General features: G+C 55.6%; 1 protein-coding gene across 3 annotated transcripts in view; it reads right to left on the reverse strand.

Annotated features, from left to right (window-relative positions):
* Positions 1–16,349, reverse strand: part of PIK3R5 (phosphoinositide-3-kinase regulatory subunit 5) — a 67,879-nt gene extending 51,530 nt beyond the window's left edge. For 2 of the 3 annotated variants that reach the window (XM_074607816.1, XM_074607814.1), the window contains exon 1: positions 16,212–16,349. The gene's annotated coding sequence lies outside the window, so the exon portion shown is untranslated. The remainder of the gene's footprint in view (positions 1–16,211) is intronic. The other variant, XM_074607818.1, reaches the window with a different exon arrangement.
* Positions 16,350–21,607: the final 5,258 nt, after the last annotated feature.

Below are 21,607 nucleotides of genomic sequence, written 5' to 3' on the forward strand. Positions count from 1 at the left end.
GGGCCAAGCAGTTCCAGGAAACTCAACAGTCGTGTTCAAGAAAATATAAAAATAAAGACCACATCGAAATGATCTGGTCAGAAATAACCGTGCGGTCCCTTGGTGCTCATGAGGCGGTAAGATACCAAAGCAGCGCACGTGGCTCAGCGACGGAGAGGCTGGAGAAGCCACAGTCCAGGTCCAAGCAATGACTTTCTGCGCTCCCCTAAACGACGACACGCTCAGCAAGGTTGGGCTCAAGCATCCCTGGGGCCCTCTCTTCTTGCTTGGAGGGGGTCAGTTCCCTTGTCCCCTTCCCACGGCCAAGCAGCACTGCTCTAGTGATGGGGGAAGAGCAGATCCAGAGCAGCCAAGAGACCTGCGCCTCCCCACACATTCACGGAGCTGGACTCTTCCCACCTCCATGCTAAAGGAACGGTGACATGTTGACCAACCACTGACAAATGTCTGAAGGGAAGACTTTTTCTACCATTTATCGCCAGGGTTTCCCCCTATTTCCTCAGCATGGGCATGGGCCAGGACACTCCCCCCAAGCAGCTTGGCTCCATCTTCCAGTCTGGATGGCAGATTCAAGCATCACTCCAGTATGTAGAAGGCTTTCCTTACAGCCATAATAGCCTGGATTTCTGCTGACACCAACAGAAATATCATCCCCATTTAGAGGGCAGAACCTCCCGCCTCTCTTCCCCAAGAGAGTTTGGTAAGCCCCATTACCAGAAGCTTTCTACAGCCCAGCTAAAGAGCGAATCAGGTCTCAACGTATTCCCTGCTTAAAACTTACTGCCGTAGCCTTATCAGCAGAGAGGCACCTCTAGATATTTTTAGAGGTAATATCTGCTAGCACAGGAATTACAGTGCATTAATTAGCAGAGAGGCGCATACTGACAGTCACGAGGTCAAAACACAACATCCATAATTTACACCTCGTTGGGAGTTACTGAGGAAACAGAACGTAGAAGAGCCATCACAAGATCTGCCGTCTTTAAGGGCTCTGAGCACAGAGGCTCCCATGTCCCCAGAAGAAACAGGGAAAATCCACTTTCTCAGATGGACCAAATCCTCATGGACAGCAAAACTCCGTGGAGGCTCTATGTCCATGTTGAGGCGGTCCCTAAAAGATAATTCACAGTTTGCAAGGCCGTTGTCCATCAGTCTGATGGCTCAGGAGAAAAAAAAAATAAAAGAAAAAAAATAAGGGGTGGTCAACATTTGCTCTTCTGGGATAAACTACCACGAAAATTTGTCTGCATTTTTGGTATCAGTGGCCATTCATGCTCCTCAACAGTCACACGTGGCCTCAGCCTTTTAGGTGACCGGGGTACTGAGAGATGGAGCTGCCTTTTTTAACGGCTAGTTAAAACTAGAGAAAGTTGTAAGTTGATTGGTCATACAGACGGGCAGATTCACTTTCCTGAGCCATCTGGATTGTTCCTCAAGAAGTTCATAACCTGACCCCACCTTAAGCAGCCTCTCTTCCCCCAGAGCTTCCTCCACTGGGCAAAAGTTATTGGCAAGGAAGCGTCGCAGTAAGTCAGGCTGCGGCAGGACTTCCCGCACTTCCCACTGCATGCCCGGACATCAATAGCAATAACCAGCTGCAACCTCAGAGGAATGGACCTAGAGAAGGTTATCACTCAGGTTCCACCACTACCGAGCAGGACAACCCTTGCTAGATGAGTGGACGAAGCACAATAGCTCAGTTTCCCTCCAAAAAAATCCCCAAAGCGCAGCTGCTCAGAGAGGGAGAGAGAGAACCACTGCGGGATGCAGGACTGACAGCGAGTCGATACCCACCACCATCTAAAGAAGAAAACCATGCCATTACTCGCCGACAAAATGCTTGATCATGACTAGGACTCAGATGAAATTAAGCCATCCAGAGATGGCTGATGGCTAGGTCAGGTGCGCCATGCTTCGGTCCAGAAGGGGCTTTTTCATACGCACAACGGCTGTTTGGTGAGACTTTCTGTCAGAGTGGTTCACAACTTCTTCTCTGAACAGCCTGGCCCCCCCGGCAGCCCTGCTGGCATCCCCACAAAGGCTCTTCCCAGCACACCAAAGGGCATGGCGAAATGAGGAAGAAGCCTCTACCACCCTGAACACCTTTGTGAACCTGCTGCACAGCCGACCATACATCAAGGCAAAGACGACCAGCCAAAACTCTTGGTATCTTGTTTCTTACAACAACGTAATTAAGGCTGGCAAATTCAGGATTATCATACTGAGCCAAAAAAAAAAATAAAAAAAATGACAGAGTTGAAGGCATGAAGCAAGATAACTGAGGAAAAAAAAAACATCCAGTGACTTTGGAGAACCCACATCAGCTGTTTGCTCTGCTGTAAAGCTCCGTGGTGACACTAGGTCTATCCCAGGGGCAGGATTCATTGCCTCTAACTTTACCTATGCAAAAAATGAGGTGAATCCCTAAGCAAATCGACATCAACAGACAGAGAGAGCACCTGGTATGGGCGTCAGGAGGATGGGGCCAGGCTCTTTTCAGTGGTGCCCAGGGACAGGACAAGGGGTAACGGGCACAAACTTGACCATAGGGAGTTCCACCTCAACAGGAGGAGGAACTTCTTTGCTGTGAGGGTGGCAGAGCCCTGGCACAGGCTGCCCCGAGAGGTGGTGGAGTCTCCGTCTCTGGAGACATCCCAAACCCGCCTGGAGGCGTTCCTGTGCCACCTGCTGTGGGTGACCCTGCTCTGGCAGGGGGTTGGACTGGGTGGTCTCCAGAGGTCCCTGCCAACCCTATGATTTTATGGTATGGAGGTCAGCCCATCCCATCCAACTTCAACCCTTCTACGAGGGGAGATAGCAGACAAAAGTTAAATTAGAGGCCTCAATTTTTAGGCAGGCATCCTTAAGCAAGACAGCTCCCATCCTCCTTCTCCTAAGCTGCTTCCCACATCTAAAGCAGGAATGATCACACTTCCTTCCTCAGCCAGCAGTTGCACAACCAAACGCTTCAAAGCCTGTCAGAAGCTCAGCTAGTGCAATAATGGGAACATGGAAATTGCAATAGACTCACTTAGTTTAGCTTTCACTTCTTCCCCCCCCACCAAAAAAAAAAAAAAAAAAAAAAAATTGATTCATAACAAACAAAAGCAGAAGCCAACATTTTTGCAAGTGGCTTTGGCTGCTCAAGATCCCCAGGTTTCCTCGCTGGACTTCCAGGTGTAAGCTCCGAGGAGGAGTGCCAGAGGCCGGAACGAGCAGCTCTCAATAAACTACTGGTCCAAGAAAGCTTTACAAGCGTGCCACTTCCAAGCCTCTGCTGTAAAAACAGAGAGTTATTTCCACCTTTGAAGACGGAGTGGGCGCTTTAAATCTGCCTAAGGTCAACTTTATGGGGCTATTTCACAGACGAACTACGTTAGAGTACTGGTAATCCAGAAAACACAGACAAGTAGGAGAAAAGAAATGCGTCATTACTTAGTTATTTGGAGCAGGTGAGGGCTAGCAATAGATAGTTGTAGACACCAACAGTCCAGCACGTGTGGGACAAGGCAGCAGAGGTCTCATTTACACACCAAAGCTGCATTAGATCTTTGGCCAGCAGCAAAATTCCCATCAACTGTGGCAGGACCAGTCGTGGGCCCTCTCACCGGAGGTTATCGGAGAAATCAACTGAACTGTGCCTATGACCAAGCAACCCCCCTCGCTCCCGCAGGGAAGATGCAGTCTCTTACCCGACCGGCTAAGGCTGACCCACACAAGCCGGATTTGAAGTGATGGCCGAGGAGCGAGGAAGGCTCCAGCGCTCAACTGCCCATGGGAGGCTCGTCGCTGAACACTGCCCTTTGGGGCTGTCACTGGCTCTCCTCTCTTGAGTCATTTTTTTCGTTTTTCTTATTAAAAAAACGACTGGAAAAGTTAGACAAGCAGGTGGGGCTGCCCCTAAAATGTACAAAACACAACCACAACAAAATTTTAGTGATTTCAGAGTGAAACCACCATCACGTTATCAGCCTGGTAATGAACTTCTCATCACAGTAGTACTGACTGGACTCCAGCTCCAGGGAGCTGCTCCAGGAGATTATTTCCACTTTATGAAGCAGGAAAGACAGTCTCCTCCTACGTCCGCCCGGAGATACGGAGGGGTAAAGCATACTGCAAAGCACAGTGCAAGAGCTGGAAGGAGACACGCAACACGTGGGGTTCAGTTTGCAGCCAGGCTCAACTTCTGGTCCCACCAGGACAAGTCCAGAGCAACGCATTGGTTCTAGTTTTAGCAAGGAAGTCACAGCAGGTACCAGAACCTGCATGTGGACCAGCAGCCTCGGAGGTGGCAGGGATGAGGGCAGAGCCAGCAACCCCCAGGCAATTTTTAGCCATTGGAGAGGAACAGGGTGATCACAGAAACAAGGTGATGTGCATGAACCACTGACCCCATCATTTGCAGGGGATACCATCAGATCAGCTTCACGGAGACCACGTACCACTCACGAGACTGCGGCGCTCACACAAAACCTCTCTGATCCTTCCAGAGTCTGTCCCTGTGCAGTAATAGCTGCAGCTGGATAAAGTAACAGAAAAGGAGTCTCAGCAACGTGTAATAGGAGCAATCTGGAAACTGCAATCCAGGCAAATTCAACAAGTGTTGGATTAAGACAAGTACATGCTGGTTTCGCAGCATCACCACCACCTTCCCCATCAGCAGTGCTGGCAGCAAGTGAAGGCGTGAGATGAATACAGAGGAGACCCCTTTTCCAGTCCTGGGGTCTCCGGTGGGAGAGAGTGAGAACAGCAGCAGCTCATCGGTTGTGGGTGCCGGGTTCAGCTTTTCAGGTACTAAACTCCTGGTGGGGGCACAGCACCCATCCTGCTTAACACTGGACACCGAGAAGACCAGTAGTAGATTTTAGGAAGCCAAGAGACCTTCCAGAGACAGATATTCAACAGTAATTGAGCGGGGATTACAACATTTTGCATCGGCTTTGCGTCTCGACTGACCTGAGCTCAAACCGGTCATCTGAAGGTTTGTCGCTTCCATATTCAGGCCTGAATTTTAGAGTAACTCTGCATTTCCTTGAGAAACAGAAGCAGCCTGCGACGCATCGCAGGGTCACACAAGCTGAAGGCACTTGCAAACTATTCTGGGACCTGCTGCGAGCGAGCGATTCCCTTGCCACGAGGACAGGAACGTGAATGGAGCGGCTACGTGGAGACCACGACCAGCGTTAGACCCTAGCAGCAACGCTGAGGGGAAACTGAAACCACAACAGCGCGATAGTGTCCAGCGCAGAACTGTCTGCAAACCTCCCTACCGCCCATTCTGCAAACTGAGACTTCCTCTCGACTTATTTTTAAAATGTTCTTTTTTACAATTACCTTTTTTTTTTTTTTCAGGCCAGGATCTAGAGTATTCTTGACAAACAGATAACGGGGGAATTCCACGCGCTACCCCTTTAAAGCCATGATGTATTTTGATGCCGAGAAATACAAATCTCTAAATTAGTCCCACCGAGCCATCACCGAGAAGAGCAGTTGCGATGGTACCTTCTCTCTTTCTCCAAAAAGACATTTTCTCTATATGCAACCCCAGTGACTCACTGCAGGTCCTTTCAATTGGAGATGCTCGTACCAGTGGCAAGACCCTGCCTTCATCTCCCTCTCCAGCTAAAAACATGGGCTGCACCCTTCATCTCCATATCCCATTATTTTTAGCTCCTGTAACGCAACACTCTTGAACCGTTCAAGTGTCGAGCTTTGGGAAGTGAAAGGCACAGTGAAAGGCACAGGGAGGAACGTGTCTCCCTGACGTTGTTAGAATAAGGTCTACTACTTTTTGCCATGGTTTCTGAAGGAAACTGCAAAAGTCCCATTCCTGGAGATGCTGAAGGACAAGCTTCAAATTGAAGGACAGGGAGAAAATACGCCCTTGCTCTGCTTCAAACTGAAGGGCACGTGCCCTGCTCTGCTGGGGGTGGGAAACGGGATAAACTCAATCACAGAAAGGCTGCTATAAAGAGGAAGGGACTTATCTGCGCCCATGTCCTTGAAGGCAGAACATGCAGCAACAGACTCAAATCGAATGACAGGGGGAGAGCGGTCCCTGCCCCAGGGCCAGGCGGGGATCCTCAGCCACCCTTCCCGTCCCGATGGCCCTTCCCGTCCGCACTCCTCAGCCCCCATTGCCTTTTCAAGTCCTCCTGCCTCGAGGCAGATGAGCAGCTACGGAGGCCTGTGGGAATTTCTGGGATTTCACCATCGTAAAGTACATCTTGACGCTCAACAGTAACTTCCTAAAAAAAAAAAAAAAAAAAAAAAAAGAAAACAACACCCACTCGAAGGAAAAACAAAAATCCAGCCCTACCCTGCGCTTCTTTTTATCTCCCCTCCATCAACGCTTCGCTCACCTTCCGACACACCAGACCAAGGCTGGCGGGTTTCAGCAGCCCGCGCTTTGCTTTCTGGCGAGGAGCAGGAGCACAGAGCCGAGCCCATCTCCCCTCCTCTTGCTCTCATCGGCAACAGCAGCTCTGCCGCCAGAGCCACGCAGCCAGCGGCATCCCTGGCATCCAAACACCCCTCTCCGCCAGCCCGGGGTGGGTGCGGGGAGATGACCCAGGACATCAACAGCCATCAACAACCCCATCCGCCACCACTCTATGGGCTGTGTGGGTTTGGCAAAACTCAACCAGGGTAAGAAAAGCCTCTATTTTTCTCCTCAAAAAAACAGCAGAAATGACACATATCTGATCTGAGTAAGAAAAGACCAGTTATACATACTCACTTTTCAGAGAGGAAACGTACTTGTTCCTGGCACCAATTATGAAAACCCCTCGCCACATGATGCAAGAGTTTATTTTAGCTTGTATCAGTCTTTATCACACCAGTGAAGGTTAAAGTTTCACCCAACAGCACCGTCAATTACAAGCTCAGTGTCAAGTGAAGCCCCAAAAAGATTTAGGCTGGAGATAGCGCTGGTGTTTGGCCCAGCCCGGCTCGGGGCCGGGTGCCGTCAGCGGTATGTAATGGAAACTCCGGGGTTGCTCTTCAGGGAAGGTGGAAGTTCAGCAGAGAAGTGGCTGTGTGTCACAAGGGAGGACCAGGGGAAAAAATAAAAAATTCAGCAAATGCATAATTTAGAGAAAAAAAAAAAAAAAAAGGGGGAAAAAAAAAAAAAAAAGGTGTTTCCCAAAATAAAGGCAGCAGCACAAGCTGCCCCTGACAATAAGGAAGTGAAGGACATGACAGAGTGTCAAACGGTTCCTCCCAACACTCCCTATGGTGGTTGTCCAACCTGGTAGGACAAACCACAAGGAGACATCCCTGTTGGAAGGGTCTTATGGCCACTCACACAGGGCAAAGGGGACAAGACTCCAGGTATTTCCATGCACAGCAGGACACACCCTCCCAAAAGCATATGGGACACCTGGGGTTGAGGTCCACGCCCAGACGTAGCAGGCGCTGAGCTCCCTCCCAAGCTGAAGACTTCACTGAGGTTGAAGATGCTGCAACAAAGTCTTCAGCTTGGGAGGGAACCCAGCACCTACTGCCTCTGGGCACGGGCCTCACCCCCAGCCGTCCCATGTGCTGTCTGCGGCAGTTGCTGCGTACGTGGGGCTTCTTTGGACATTGCCCTTGGGGAAAATCCATTTTTACCACGCAAGGGTACACGTGGGTGGCACTATCGTATTTAGGATAACATCAAACACAACGGGAAACAGTGATACCACAGTATCATGAAAAATGCTCATCAGCTACGCTTTGTTCCACTGACCCAACACTTTCCTGTGACTCTCCAAACCCTTCCTAAGATTTCTTGCCCCATGTTAACCCCTACTCTGCTACACTGGCTCAGAGGGAGGGGTGCTGGGGTTTTGGGGGGTTGGTTTGGTTTTGTTGGTGATTTTTTTTCCTATTGCAAAACCATCTGTTCGCCTCAGCTGGGCCAGGGACCATCCCCATCATGCAACCGAGCAATGCGGCACAGAGAATACACAACCAAGGGTCCCTCCCGGGGGGGGGGGGGGGGGACGGACCCCAACCTCTGCCCCACGCTGCCTTCCCCCCCGCAGCCGCCTTGCGATGAAGGACAGCGAGAGCCGATGCTAATTCCTTCAGCCTATTCGGAAAAACAAGTTTACACATGAGATTTCAATTGGCTCCATCTCTGCTTAACTACTCCAGCTGTGAAACAAAGTAAGTGAGAGACAAAGCACTACAAACAAGCAGCGTGACCATTTGAGAGGGCTTTTTGTGGGCTTTAATGCCAAACCCACTAAATAGATTAACTTACAGCATAAACAAGCAAGTAAATCTTTCCCCCAAGGCCCTGTGTATCCAAAGGAAGCTTTGGAAGTTGCTTCCTGCCATTGTGGAGGCCCTGCTGGGAACCCAGGAGCCTTTTCAGTCCCTGGCTTGGTTGCCCAAAACCTTCAATTTACTTCCAGCACCGCTGGCTGCAGCGCCACAAAAGACAGATGATGGCAAGGACGGTTTTTGGCTCTTCCCCACCACCCTCAGAGAAACGGGACCGTGACTCACACCTGCTTCCAAAGCTCACAGAAGGGTTCGAGCTCCACTTTGACCAGAGGACTCGGTACAAGCGCAGCACCACCATCATAACTGATAAGAAAGGAAGTCTCCAAACAAGGAGACAGACCAAGGAGACGTGGGCATCCATCCAACAGCGGGACGACCAGCAGTGGCCAACCCCACCAGGCTGCTCAGCCCCCGAGCATCTTCAAACAGCCCACAGCACCAAAATGCCACAGCAGCATCCACACTTGCCATTTGAGAGGGGAATGACAAGCCTAGGGCATGAAACCTTTCCAGACCCTGTGTTCACCTCTGGGAAGAAGCAAGCTCAACCTGTGCTGGAGGCCACCACCGCATTCCAGATGTGCCAACCCCTGCAGATGTGGAGAAGGGCAGGGTGCACAAAGGGAAGGTGCTCGGGCTGGAGAGCTCAGGGCCATGCCACCACAACAAATGAGGTCCAAGCCCCTGGGCTCTCCCTGGCTGAGGGCAGGACCCTGAGCTGGACCATCCTTTGGCCTGGCCTAGTACAGTCAGCAGACCTACATCCCCATCAGCCCAAAAAAGCTATGGAGAAGACAAGCTGAAAGGTTGTCTTTCACCACTCTCCATCCCTTTTTTCCAGCACAGTGACTACATTTGGCAGCGACATGACAGCTGCGAGGGACACTGAGAGCACCCCATCCCTGAAGTGCCTCCAGCCAGGCTGGCACAGCCCCAACCAGCTCGTGTCCCACACGGAGAACAAGTCCCGAAATCCACTCAGTCACACATCAGAGGAGCACGGGGTGTAAGAGCCCACGCAGGAAATGCAGCCTGAACACCCTCCCGCCCCCGGTTCTCCCCACGATGGGCAGGAGCATCACGGCACATGGGGCTGGTCCCCTGGCTCAGCTCTTCACTAGGAGCCAAGGTCCGGGGACCTGGCATGACGGTGACTGCAAGTGCCCAATTTCCACAGAGTCAAAGGCTGCTCTCTTCATCCTAAAGCATCCTACTCACGGTGGCGTTCTGGTTGGAGACCAGTAGGTGGAAGGCACCTATCCTACTCACCATCCTGCCATCACTTCTAAAGTCAGCGCCACAATCCAGCAGCTCAGTGCCCACCACAAAGCGGATCCCCAGGCTCCAGGTGTGCTCTGTACCAGCGGACATGGATTTAGACCCACGTAGCCATTCCTTTACACCATCTCAGCTCCCTCACTGATCATTCAGACCAGATCAACCTGGGAACAATTTGCCTTTAACGAGCAATCCTTTGGGGACATCGGGCTTGTTGGCTTTGATTGCAATCCAGCTAATTGATCCAGGGAGGCAAGCCTCAAGCAGAAGCCCTCTCAGATAAGCAGGATGCATACATGGGGATGAGGAGGATCAGGGATGTTGCCCAGCCTGGGTCTGCAAGGCTGGAGTTGCAGAGTGGTGTTCCCCAGGGGTCAGTACGGGGCCCAGTCCTCTTCAATATATTCATCAATGACCTGGATGAAGGGACACAGTGCACCCTCAGTAAATTTGCTGATGACACAAAGCTGGGGGGGAGGGGCTGGCTGACACAGCAGAAGGCTGTGCCACCATCCAGAGAGACCTGGACAGGTTGGAGAGCTGGGCGGAGAGAAAACTTATGAAACTCAACAAGGGCAAGTGTAGGGCGCTGCACCTGGGGAGGAATAACCCCCTGCACCAGGACAGGTTGGGGGTGACCTGTTGGAGAGCAGCTCAGTGGAAAGAGACCTGGGAGTCCTGGTGGACAACAGGGTGACCGTGAGCCAGCAATGGGCCCTTGTGGCCAAGAAGGCCAATGGCATCCTGGGGGGCATCAAGAAGAGTGTGGCCAGCAGGTGGAGGGAGGTCATCCTCCCCCTCTGCTCGGCCCTGGGGAGGCCACATCTGGAGCGCTGTGTCCAGTGCTGGGCTCCCCGGTTCAAGAGGGACAGGGAACTGCTGGAGAGGGGACACCAAAGGGCTACCAAGAGGATGAGGGGACTGGAACACCTCTCTTGTGAAGAAAGGATGAGGGATTTGGGTCCCTTCAGGCTGGAAAAAAGACGCCTGAGGGGGGATCTTATCAACACTTATCAATACTGAAAGGGGGGGTGTCAGGAGGATGGGGCCAGGCTCTTTTCAGTGGTGCCCAGGGACAGGACAAGGGGTAACGGGCACAAACTTGACCATAGGGAGTTCCACCTAAACACGAGGAGGAACTTCTTTGCTGTGAGGGTGGCAGAGCCCTGGCACAGGCTGCCCCGAGAGGTGGTGGAGTCTCCATCTCTGGAGACATCCCAAACCCGCCTGGAGGCGTTCCTGTGCCACCTGCTCTGGGTGACCCTGCTCTGGCAGGGGGTTGGACTGGGTGATCTCCAGAGGTCCCTTCCAACCCCTGCCATCCTGTGGGTCTGTGATTCTGTCAGTTTGCTGGGTCGGACTGCAAAGCCCCCGCACCCGAGAGCTGCCGTCGCTCCATCACGCAGGCAGCGGGAGGCTGCGCTCGGTGTGAGGACCAGCTTGCAAGGTTTGTCGACACAAAGACACCGAGAACGAAGAAACATTTGCGAAGTTTCACATGTACAGACTGCCAGAAACAATGAGAAAAGGGAAATGCCACCTGAAAGGATGAGAGCTTGTTTGCAGAGAAGCCTCTGAGGCGAGGGTTTAAATAGACATCGAGCGATGGGGGAAGCAGCTGAAAGGGGAAGCGTTTCATCCTAATTTGAGACAACAAAGAATGGGCCTTTGTGGAAGGGATGAAAAACACTTTTGCAAGCTGGAGACAACACCGTCTTTCTTAAAGCGTGCACACACCAGCCCGTACACCCATCCACACAGCGCTGCCTTTGAACAGACATTAACACAATATTGAAAATACTTTGACCTTACAGCACAAAAACCTCCACCGCAGGATAAAAGAAGACGACGAATTCCCTACCGCCGCAGCTGCTAAGGACAGTCACAAGATCGGGGTGAAGCTGAGCCCGTCCTGCTCAGCCGGAGCAGCGTCGTGACCGGGGGGACGATGCTCCGGCGTGCCCTGCTGTTCCCAGCCACCCTCCTCACATGAGCTGCTCGTGCCGGGCTCTGCTGGCTTCTGCTTAAACCCACCCCGAAAATAAGGGCCAGCAGCATTTTAGGAGCACCCGAGCTGCTCTCCCCCCGGGCACTGCGGGAATTCCGAGCAAGGAACCCCGTCCCCGTCTCTCACAAACCCGGACGGTCCCCCTGCAGCTCTGGGAGTCATTAATAATTGTCACGGCGCCGCAGGACGGCGTCACCCAGCCAGGTAGCGTTTTCCTATTCCCCTTTTAACTCAGCAAGAGGGTGATGCTCACATCTGTCAGCTAAAAACAAAAAAAAAAAAAACAACAAAACCCATCTGCAGCCCTTTTCACTGCCCGGGCCAGGTGGGGAGGGAGCGCTGGAGCCCGTTCTTCCCCGGGCACCGACGGAGGGTTGGCCAGCCCCGTTCCGGGAATGGTGCGGCACAGGTGGGAGCGCTGAGCACGCAGCTGCCCCCGGCAGGATCCGGCCCCCAGGCTCTCTCTTACCAACAGGAGACTGGAAGCCGTATGAACTCTCAGATGGGGCAGGTTATGGTTAAATACGTCAATCGCGCTCGCAAGGAGAGGACATCTGAGCCAAAAACAGCCGAGCCTCGAACACGAAACCCCGCCACGCCGTTTCCAAACAAACCGCGCTTCCCCGTAGCATCGCGCTGCCTGAGCGCCCGACGGAGCCAGCGCTCTTCCAGCTCCGCATCTGCGAACTCCACCGAGCATCCGAGCATCCCCCGCTGCGCCACGCCGGTGAGGGAACGGATCATCCGACCACAAGCCCAAATTGGTCGTCCCCCCCCCCCCCCTTTTTTTTTTTTTCTCCTCTCTCCAGAGCTTGAAATCAGAGATTAACAAGTCTGAAGGAGCTCATGCCTGGCCACTCATGTATTCCAGATGCACATGCTATAATCGCGGCTTGCCAAACAGGATACGAGGCGTAAGAAAATAAAGCATTTTATCTTCAAGCTTTTCCAAGAGGGTATTAGAAACAATGGGGAGGAAATACAAAATTAACACTAGAGAAGAGCAATTGGCAGTGCCCCTCGCGAGTCTGTTCTTCATTACAAGGCTGCCTATTCAGTAGCTTTCATTAGGAAAATCGCATCGCAGAGCCATTCCCAACAGTGTCCCTATTTCCTAATTAAGCTTCGCCAAAGAGCCGCGTCTTTTAGTTACCGCGCAGCATACAATCACCACAATTACCATTTCATCGCACCCTGGCTGCTGAAAACCCTGCAATTAAAGCATCCGAGGAGTCACACGGGCGCGTCATTGGGGAGACAAGTTCTCACGTCGTGCTAATTGGCGGCCAAAGACGAGATCAGAAAAACGGGAACGTGGGTTTTCGGTTTCCACGCTGGGAAAGGCGCTGGGGAGCCGCAGCCGCTCCCCAGGCCCCCACCCAGGCGAAGAGGGCTCGGTGCCAGCGGCGAGCGCTGGTGAAAGGTCCTCGCCCACCCCTGCGGACCGCAGCACAGGGCGATGCTCGCTGCATCCTCGCACGTATCACACCCATGTCACCAGGCGATCAACCCCGACCCAACACACGTGGCACAAGGCGGACGCAACCTCGCGTGGTTTGTAAAGGTCACCCAGAGACCCCCCGATGACAGCTTTGGATGGGTGGGAGCCTCGCAAAGAAAGGGCTGGCAGCGGACCGGTGGCAAAAGCGTCCCCACACCACCTCTGACCACCTGGGAAGGACGCGGAGTCTCGCAGTTCCAAGCCTCTTAGGGAAGCGGAAAGGAAGTCTTGTAGAGAGGTGGGGAAAGAGGATGAGCTGCAGCCATGGAGCCTGGATCGCATCCACAGGTCACATTTTCCTCCGCTGCAGCCAGGAGTGACATTTCCAGCCCAAAACACCCCCCGGCTGAGCGTGGCTGCAAGGTGCGGAGCTGCAGCCAGGGAAGACATGCCAGGCCGCCGTGCGATGCCCGGGGGGGGGGGGGCATTGTTTCCATAGGAACCTCATCCCCCCGCCCCATCCTCTCACCTACTGCCCAGCCCCAAGTTCAAAGCTGAACTCAGACACAGCAGGAGCCTCCCGTCGCTTAAAACCAACCTGGGGGCACTCACCTGTGTGTCCCTCCCCCCCCCCACCCCGGCAAACTCAGGCACAATTTTCCACTCGCAAAATAATAATGCAAAAACGGGCAGCCCCGCCATGCCAGGAACAGCTCAGCGGCCACCCAAAAAAAAGAGAAGTCGAAACTACCCCAGGTAAGCTGCAGCACGGCAAGGCCAACAGCGGTCCCCATGCCACTGAGAGGGTGCCACCAGCCTGGCCAGAGCATCACGCTGGTGGCAACGCCGCTGCAGCGTTGGCCATCCCTCGGCCCCACAGCTGCTGCAGCACGGGCAGCATGCCCCGCCGGAGCGGCAGGCCGTACCTCTCTGCCAGCGCTTTCCTCTGGGTTCGGTTCTTCTTTCTCGGTGCAAAACGCACATCTTCATTTTCACGTTCAGGAAAAGGCACGAGGTGACAGTTTTGGTCTGCTTTTCTCCCAACTGGGGTGCCCCGATCTCCAGGGGGGAGGAGGGACCGGAGATGCGGGGCTGCTGGTGAGGAGCTCTAACTCCTCTACCCCAAATCAACGCACGCTGGCAGAGCTTCTCCCTCTGCACAAGCACCTCTAACACTTTCCATCCCCATTCCTCTCACGGAGCTGCCGGGAGCGGGAGAGCGATGGCCACACGACGCGGGGGAAGGCAGACCAGGGAGCTCCCCCCCGCTTCAATCCTGCGGGACAACACCGTCAGCCGGCCTTGGACCAAGCGCATCCCCGGTCCGCAGGGTACCGCAGACGGGGCTCCGCGCCGCCCGGTTGCCTCCCCACAGAAACCCGCGGTGCAGCGCCCAGCCATCGCCTGAGCCCTCCAACCTGACGTAGTCACCGCAACCGAGGGATGTGACCACCGCAAAGGCCACTGCCGGGCTCTCGCTCTTTATCTCCCCATCTTTCTAGGTTTAAGCTTTAATCTGAGCAACGCCCGGAGCTCCAAAACACTTTGCAATCGTGTTTCGGAAACCAATTTGCAACTCCATCCGAGTTGTTGCTCTGAACAACAACAACGAAAAAAAAAAACAAAAAACAACAACAAAAAAAAACGAAATGAGACCCCTGCGACACACACAAAAATTAAAGTGTTGACATCCTGCACGTCCCTGGAGTTTGCAGGCTCTGCATCAAACCAAGGTTTAGAAAATTAATCTAAATGGAACAGCAAAATAAATTGCAGCTGTTGAGCACCAGCCTCTCGCGCAGCGGGGTGAGCAGCGCCAGCCTGCAGCTGCCTGAGCTCGTTTGCGCTGCGTTGAGAGCAGCAGCAGCAGCACCGAAAACAAGCCCCGAGCAGAGTTAACGGGTGCTGGGGTGACAGCAGTGAGATTTTAATAAACATGAAAACAAAGGTCTGAAATCTCTTTTCTCCCGCTTTCGTTAGCGATTTGAATCAGCCTAGCCTTTTCCTCCCTTAGGGCTTACACCATCTGAAGCAGCTAAACATCCTTTCGGGGAGGCTGCTGCAGAAGTGAGTGCAGCAGGAGGCCCGGCTGGGGCTGGCCACCCTCTGGCCAGTACTAGCCACTAAGTGGGAGCTGCTGGTGACACGGTAAGGCCACAGAAGCACCTGATGGAAGATGCTCCTTCTCAGGCACAACTATCAGCGCAGGCTGGTGCACGAGGCAGCACGGGGACATCTCAGGGCTGGTGCGTGTCCGGACTCCGATGCCAGAGGGATGGATGCCACGCTGCTGGGCTTGTCACATCCCAAACCACATCCTGTTGCCCTCCGCCCCCCTGGGCTGCGGGGACCCGGCCGAGGGTGACGGGAGCAACAGGCGACTCCTGGCCCTTGGGTCCCTCCAGCCCGGCGAAGAGACCTCCTGCTGCAGGGACAGGGAGTGACTCACTGCCACCCCCGCCAGCGGCCCTGCCAAAACTCCAGGCAGGCGCTGGAGAGCCCCCGGGATTTCCCGGGGACCCAGGGACGGCGGGGTGGTCCCCGGGGGCCGGGCAGGGCCCTACACCTGGGCCCCGAGCAGCAGCTCTGTGGCGCGGAGGAAAACAAGTGCGTAGTCCAGAAATGAGTCACGGCGGTGGGGCCCCGTCCCCACCCGCGGGGTGACACCGGCTCCTCCTGGCCAGGGGCACGGCCGGCCACAGACCCCCCTGGGCTGCAAGGGGACATGGTGCGGGGGGGTCCCCTTCCAAGGGTGCAAAGGAAACCCCCCACCCCGGGGCTGGTGACACCCCCACTGGTGGGTTTAAGTGGAAACCCCCAGCTGCACGGGACCCCCCCATCACACCAGCTTCATTCCCCCTCCTGTTACTTGGACACACCGTTTATAAGTAGTTTCGCCCCCCACCCCCCGGTTCCACAGCCCCCTCCGGGCACACCGGTGCCCAGCACTCTCCCACCCCACGCACCCCGTGGTGCCCGCTGGGCGCTGGGGCTCCTCGGTGACACGGACACCCCGGTTATAAGGCACCCCCTGCTCGTCCGCCCCCTCCAGAGCACCAGGCGTACACAGCCCCCCCGGCCCGGCCCGGCCCGGCCCGGCCCCCCCATTTACACGGTCACCGCGGTAATAGGGAGCTCACCGGTTACACCGGGTGCACGGAACCCCTGCCCCGGTTACACCGACACCCCCCTGCCCCGCGGCTCTCCCACCTGGGGGGCGGCTGCCGCCGGGGCTCCCTGCCCATCCTCGGCTCGGCTCGGCTCGGCTCGGCTCGGCTCGGCTCGGCTCGGCGCCCCGCCGGGCTCCACGCCGGGCTCCGCTCCGCTCGGCGGCGGGCGGCACCGGCGGCACCGGGGCGGGAGGCGGGCGGGGCTGCCGGCAGGGCCCGCCCCACACGTGTGCGCCGACCAGCCCCGGGCACCGCCCGCCCCGCCCCGGCCCCGCCACCCCCTCGGACATCCACACCCCCGGCCCCTCCACCTGCCCTCCTTCCGCCCCTCCGTCCACCTCTTCCTCCGACCACACACCTCTTCGTCCGTCCATCCGTCCATCCATCCATCCATCCATCCATCCCTTCCTACACCAACCCCTTCATCCGTCCACACACCCCTTCGTCCGTCCATCCAACCCTTCATCCCTTCATTCACCCACCCACCCCTTCCACCCCTTCATCCATCCACCCGTTCCTTCATCCAGACAGCCAACCCTTCACCCCTTCGTTCATCCACCCACCCCTTCATCCATCCACCCATTCCTTCATCCAGACAGCCAACCCTTCATCCTTTCCTCCATCCATCCGCCCCTTCATCCACCCCTTCATCCACCCCTTCATCCATCCATCCATCCATCCATCCATCCATCCATCCATCCATCCACTCACCCCTTCCTCCACCCACTCACCCCTTCATCCCTCCATCCATCCCTCCATCCATCCCTCCCTTCCTCCCTCCCTCCCTCCCTTCATCCATCCACCCACCCCTTCATCCATCCACCCACCCCTTCGTCCAACCATCCAACCCTTCATCCCTTCGTTCATCCACCCACCCCTTCATCCATCCACCCACCCCTTCATCCAGCCAGCCAGCCAGCCATCCCTTCAGCCCTTCCTCCATCCACCCACCCCTTCATCCATCCACCCACCCCTTCATCCATCCATCCATCCATCCATCTATCCTTCCCTCCCTCCTTCCCACCAGCCTGCTGTTCATCTAGCTAGCCATCCCTTCAGCCAGCCAGCCATTCCATCCGTCCATCCTTTCCTCCCACCACCCTGCCATTCATCCAGCCAGTCATCCCCTTAGCCACCCACCCTTCCATCCATTCATCCTGACACCCGTCTGTCCCCCTGCCGCTTTCCCTTCCACCCTTCACTCTTCCACTTGTGCACCTCTCCATCCCTTCCTTCCTCCTGCCATTCCGCCATTCATCCGTCCACACACGCCTCCATTCTTCTATCCATCCACCTCCCATCCATCCACCCATCCATCCCATCATCCTGCTATTCACCCACCTACCCTTCCCTCCATCGCTCTCCTTCTTTCCGTCCATCCATGCGCCTTTCCAACACTACATCCTTCCCTCCATTCATCCATCTGTCCATCCCCCCAATCCCCCCCCCCAGGGGGGCCATTTCCCCATCCCTCCCTCCCTCCATCCTTCCTCCCCTCCCTCCACTCCGCCATGCTATGTATTATATGAGCTTGTTTTCCTTCTCTCCCTGTGCAGCCCTTTAACCAACCTCTGCTGGAAGAGCCCTCACCACCTCCCCGGCAGCACAAGGCCACCCGCGGCCCGGGCTGGGTGAGCCTAGACTGGGGACATTCTGCTGATTTCTGCTCAGGTGGCACCTGGGAATGGCCTTTTCCTGCTGCCTTCAAGGTTGCTCCTGAGAAAGGGCCTGTGTCACCTCGATCGCTGGCAATACTTGCCCCCCGTGCCTTCCCGCTGGCCCATCTGCCACACGGGGCTTGCGGCTGGATCCAGCCCAGCTGGTATTGTGGTGAGGGCAAGAATCTGGCTTTGGGTTTCTTTGCGGATTTCCGTTTTTCAGAAGAGAGTGACCGCTGCTATTGCTGCTCCGAGACTCGAAAGCTGCTCGGGGGCCGAAATAGATGTGGGTTTCGCAGTGAGATTCCAGTGAATTTTAAAAAAAGCAAACGCGCTCAGAGCCAAAACCCCCTTTAACTGGTGGCTCATTGAGACAACCACCCGCCGCGCAAACCGCGTGGGACGCCGGTGCTCAGAGCCCCGGCTGCCTCCTGAGGCATCGCCCTGCACCAGGTGAAGGCCCCGCGGAGTCGGGGGGACGTGGGCTCGACCTTCGCCAGCTGAGCGGCCACCAGCAATTCAGAAGAATTCCTCCGGCGACAAATATAGCAAGAAGGGGAAAGTCTCGTGTCTGTGTCATGGTGCCACCTGCCCCAAGGCGCTACCCTGCAAAATAGCCGAATATTCAGGTGGAGCAGGCTTTGTGCCGCAGCCTCCTCTCGCCTCGGGCTCTTCACACAAGCGTTAAAGGCTGGGTTTGGTTTTTGGGTTGCCAACCTGTTCTTTCCCATCTCTTCCACCCTATTCCCACCTCCTGGTTTCACACCCAGGACCAGAGGAATCGTATCCCTGAACCGGAGGAATCGGGATGTGTTAGATGGGATAAATGTACAGAGGCCAAACGTCTCCGGGTGCCGGAGCTGCAGCGCGTCCCCTCCCATCCCCCGCCCTCCCCACCTGAGGTACTGTGAGCTGCTTGTTTTGCTCCTCCGGGCACGCTGCAGCCTGAGGAAGTTACCAAACCTGGTGGCTCAGGGGGCTGGTGCCGGCGGAAGGAAGCGGAGGAGCACAGGGAGGTGCCGTGCCATGCCCCAGCCGCCACCAAGGAGGCTGCTGCAGCTTGCAGGGACAAAAATGACAAACAGCGGTGTGGGACAACGGGGCTGGAGGAACCACCACTGGGAAAGGGCTCCAGAGCACCTCCAAGGGCTGCTCACACCAGCGTGCTCCTGGGAGCTCCTGGGAGCAGAGCGCCGCGCTCCTCCTTATCCCTGAGTTATTCTTATTTGAGTTTGGGAGATGCTGGGGCCGTCGGTGCCACGCTCCAGGGTGACAGCAGGGCAGCGGGAAGGGATGCCAGGTGGCTTTTAGGGGCGGCACGGAGAGCGGGGGAAGCAGCCCAGGTCACTGCCACCCACGCGCTGGGGTTGCGTTCAGGGTGGCTGCGGTGACACCGAGAGCGGTGCCCGGCGGCGCGGTGCCCCGCAGCACGCAACAGCCTGCTTGGGCTCATCTCCGCCCCACGGCTCCGGGGTCGGCTCCTTCCCCTCCAGCCGCCCGACGGCCGGGGAGGAGGAAGCTGATGCTGCGCTCTGACAACACACTTATTTAGACTGTTGGGTTCTCAGTACCAGCGTAAACACGCCAGCGGCACATGATGCGAAACACTGACCTGGGGTAACCTCCCTCTGCCAGGGAAAACACGGGCCAGCCGGCTCCGACGGACAGGCGTCGCGCCGGAGACTCGCGAGCTGCCAGCGCTGCTCTGCCTTCGCGCTCCCCGGGTCTTGTTTGTCCTTCCACAGCTGCTGCGGCAAGATAAAAAGACCCAACTACCAAACTGCAAGTTCCAGCTAACTCGGCAGAAAAGCCCATGACGATGCAAATTCAGAGGGCAGAGACTGGGCCGCATCACTGCTTCCAGATGCCCAGGGGACACCACCTCTGCTCTGAAGGATGCTCAACAGCCGATACGGGGCGAGAGAGCAAGTATTTAAATAGAAACGTACTTTTTCCATGAGCGACTCCAAAGGAACTCATGGAAACGCTTGGCTGGGAGAAGGGCAAAGTTATCGCCGCACAAAGACCCTTTGGTGCTAGAAAGTGATTTCCATAGAGAACATTTCTAAGCAAATGAGGTTTCGGATGTATGCAAAGGCACTGGGGTGCGGGAGGGCCGGCGGGCTGTAAGCAAGTCCCGCGAGAGCAGTCATTCTGCTTCGATCAAATTCTTTTTCATTTCCAGGAAGGTGAACTCACAAACCCAAATCTCCTTCGCCCGGCTTCTATTTTGGTTCCTCATCCTCCAAATCAGCCCAAAGGTACCTCTTAGATGAGGCTGCTGAAGATGAGACTTACCCCTAACTTGCAGAGGTGCTTGGAAATTTGCCAGGGTCATGTTCCCATTCCTCTCTACTCAACTCAACTCAACTCAACTCAACTCAACTCAACTCAACTCTGTATTTGTACCACACACACACACACACTTTCCTGAAGCAACCACCTGTTGCTGAGTCAGGCTTCGCAGAGTGGAGTATCTCCAGATTTCTGTGATAAATACGCGGAAGACGGTTGCTCTGTCTCCAGTCTTGCGACACAGATGTCTGCTTAAAATACAGGATTTATAGGCCAAAGAGAAGAACATTGCTCAGGGCATGAGGGACATCAGTCAGAGCATTTAGCTGACTTGGGAATGTCGTATTGATAAAAACACTTAAAATCCAGGCAGGAAAAAAGTCTGTGGGTAAAGACTCATTGCCCAGCTCATCGTGTGAGGGCTCACAAACCCCTGCTCTCCATCCCCACGTCCTGCACGGCAAAACCAGGAAAGGCTTTAACGTCGTGAGGTTACAAACCGGGCAACTCCCGCTTTCTGCAAATGCATCTTTTCAAAGATGGAGGGGTTTTTTTTCCTAACCTCCTCCCCAGCAGCTGTTCCCATCCAGCCGGGGGACGGAGGCTGAGGGGCAGCAGGGATGGGGATGCCGTCCCGAAGGAACGCTGCGGGTGCGGGGATGACCCTACCTCTCTGCAGGGGTTTGAGCCAGTGCTGCAGCCCGTGGGGAAGAAGCTCCTTTCCCGACCTCCTGTCTCCCCAGGGATTTGCACAAGCACTGACTCACTCCTCACTGGGCCCTTCTCGCGTGCAGGGAGCCCATGGGGCAAAGCCGACCCGGGGGCAACCCCCTCACACTGCCACGTTGCCCCAGTCAGTGCCCCTCACTCATCTGTCCCCCAGCTAAGGGCTCCCTGGGTCTAAACAAGGGGGGGAGCAGCAGGCTCAGGAGCTGGGAAGTGCCCCAAAAAATTCCCACATAGGCTTCCCCCTTCATCCCCCTTGCCCACAGCACCTTTCCAGCGGGTTTCTGCAGGCAGGCGCCATGTCTCCGGCCCTGCTGACCCTTTGCAGGAAGCCCGGTGGAAGGTCCCGTCTCCCCAGGCAGCACCTCCACAGAGGCGGCCGTGCGGAGAAACTCTCCCTCCGCAGGCTGTGATTGCCCTTGGCCGGGGCAAATTCCCCCAGGCAGGTCCACGCCTGCCCTGAAACCTCTCCCCCAACCCAAATCCACCCCAGCCTGCTGCCCTCCCCATGGATATGCCGATGTCTGGAGACCTGGGCAGGAGGCACAGAAACCATGCGGGAGCCCAGCAGCATCTCCCGGGATGCAGCAGGCAGCGGGATGCAGGACTGAGCTGAACATCATCCAGGGAACAGGCAGGAGCCTGGCGAGAGGCTGCCCTCTCAGCCGGAGGGGTGCCGGGGTGTCCTTGATGGACTCAGGCCAAGCCACACATTGGAAATACCACAATTCAGCTGCCCCAAAATGCCATAAACTCA

The sequence above is a fragment of the Larus michahellis genome, chromosome 14 (assembly GCF_964199755.1).
Source record: "Larus michahellis chromosome 14, bLarMic1.1, whole genome shotgun sequence".
Lineage (NCBI taxonomy): Eukaryota > Metazoa > Chordata > Aves > Charadriiformes > Laridae > Larus > Larus michahellis.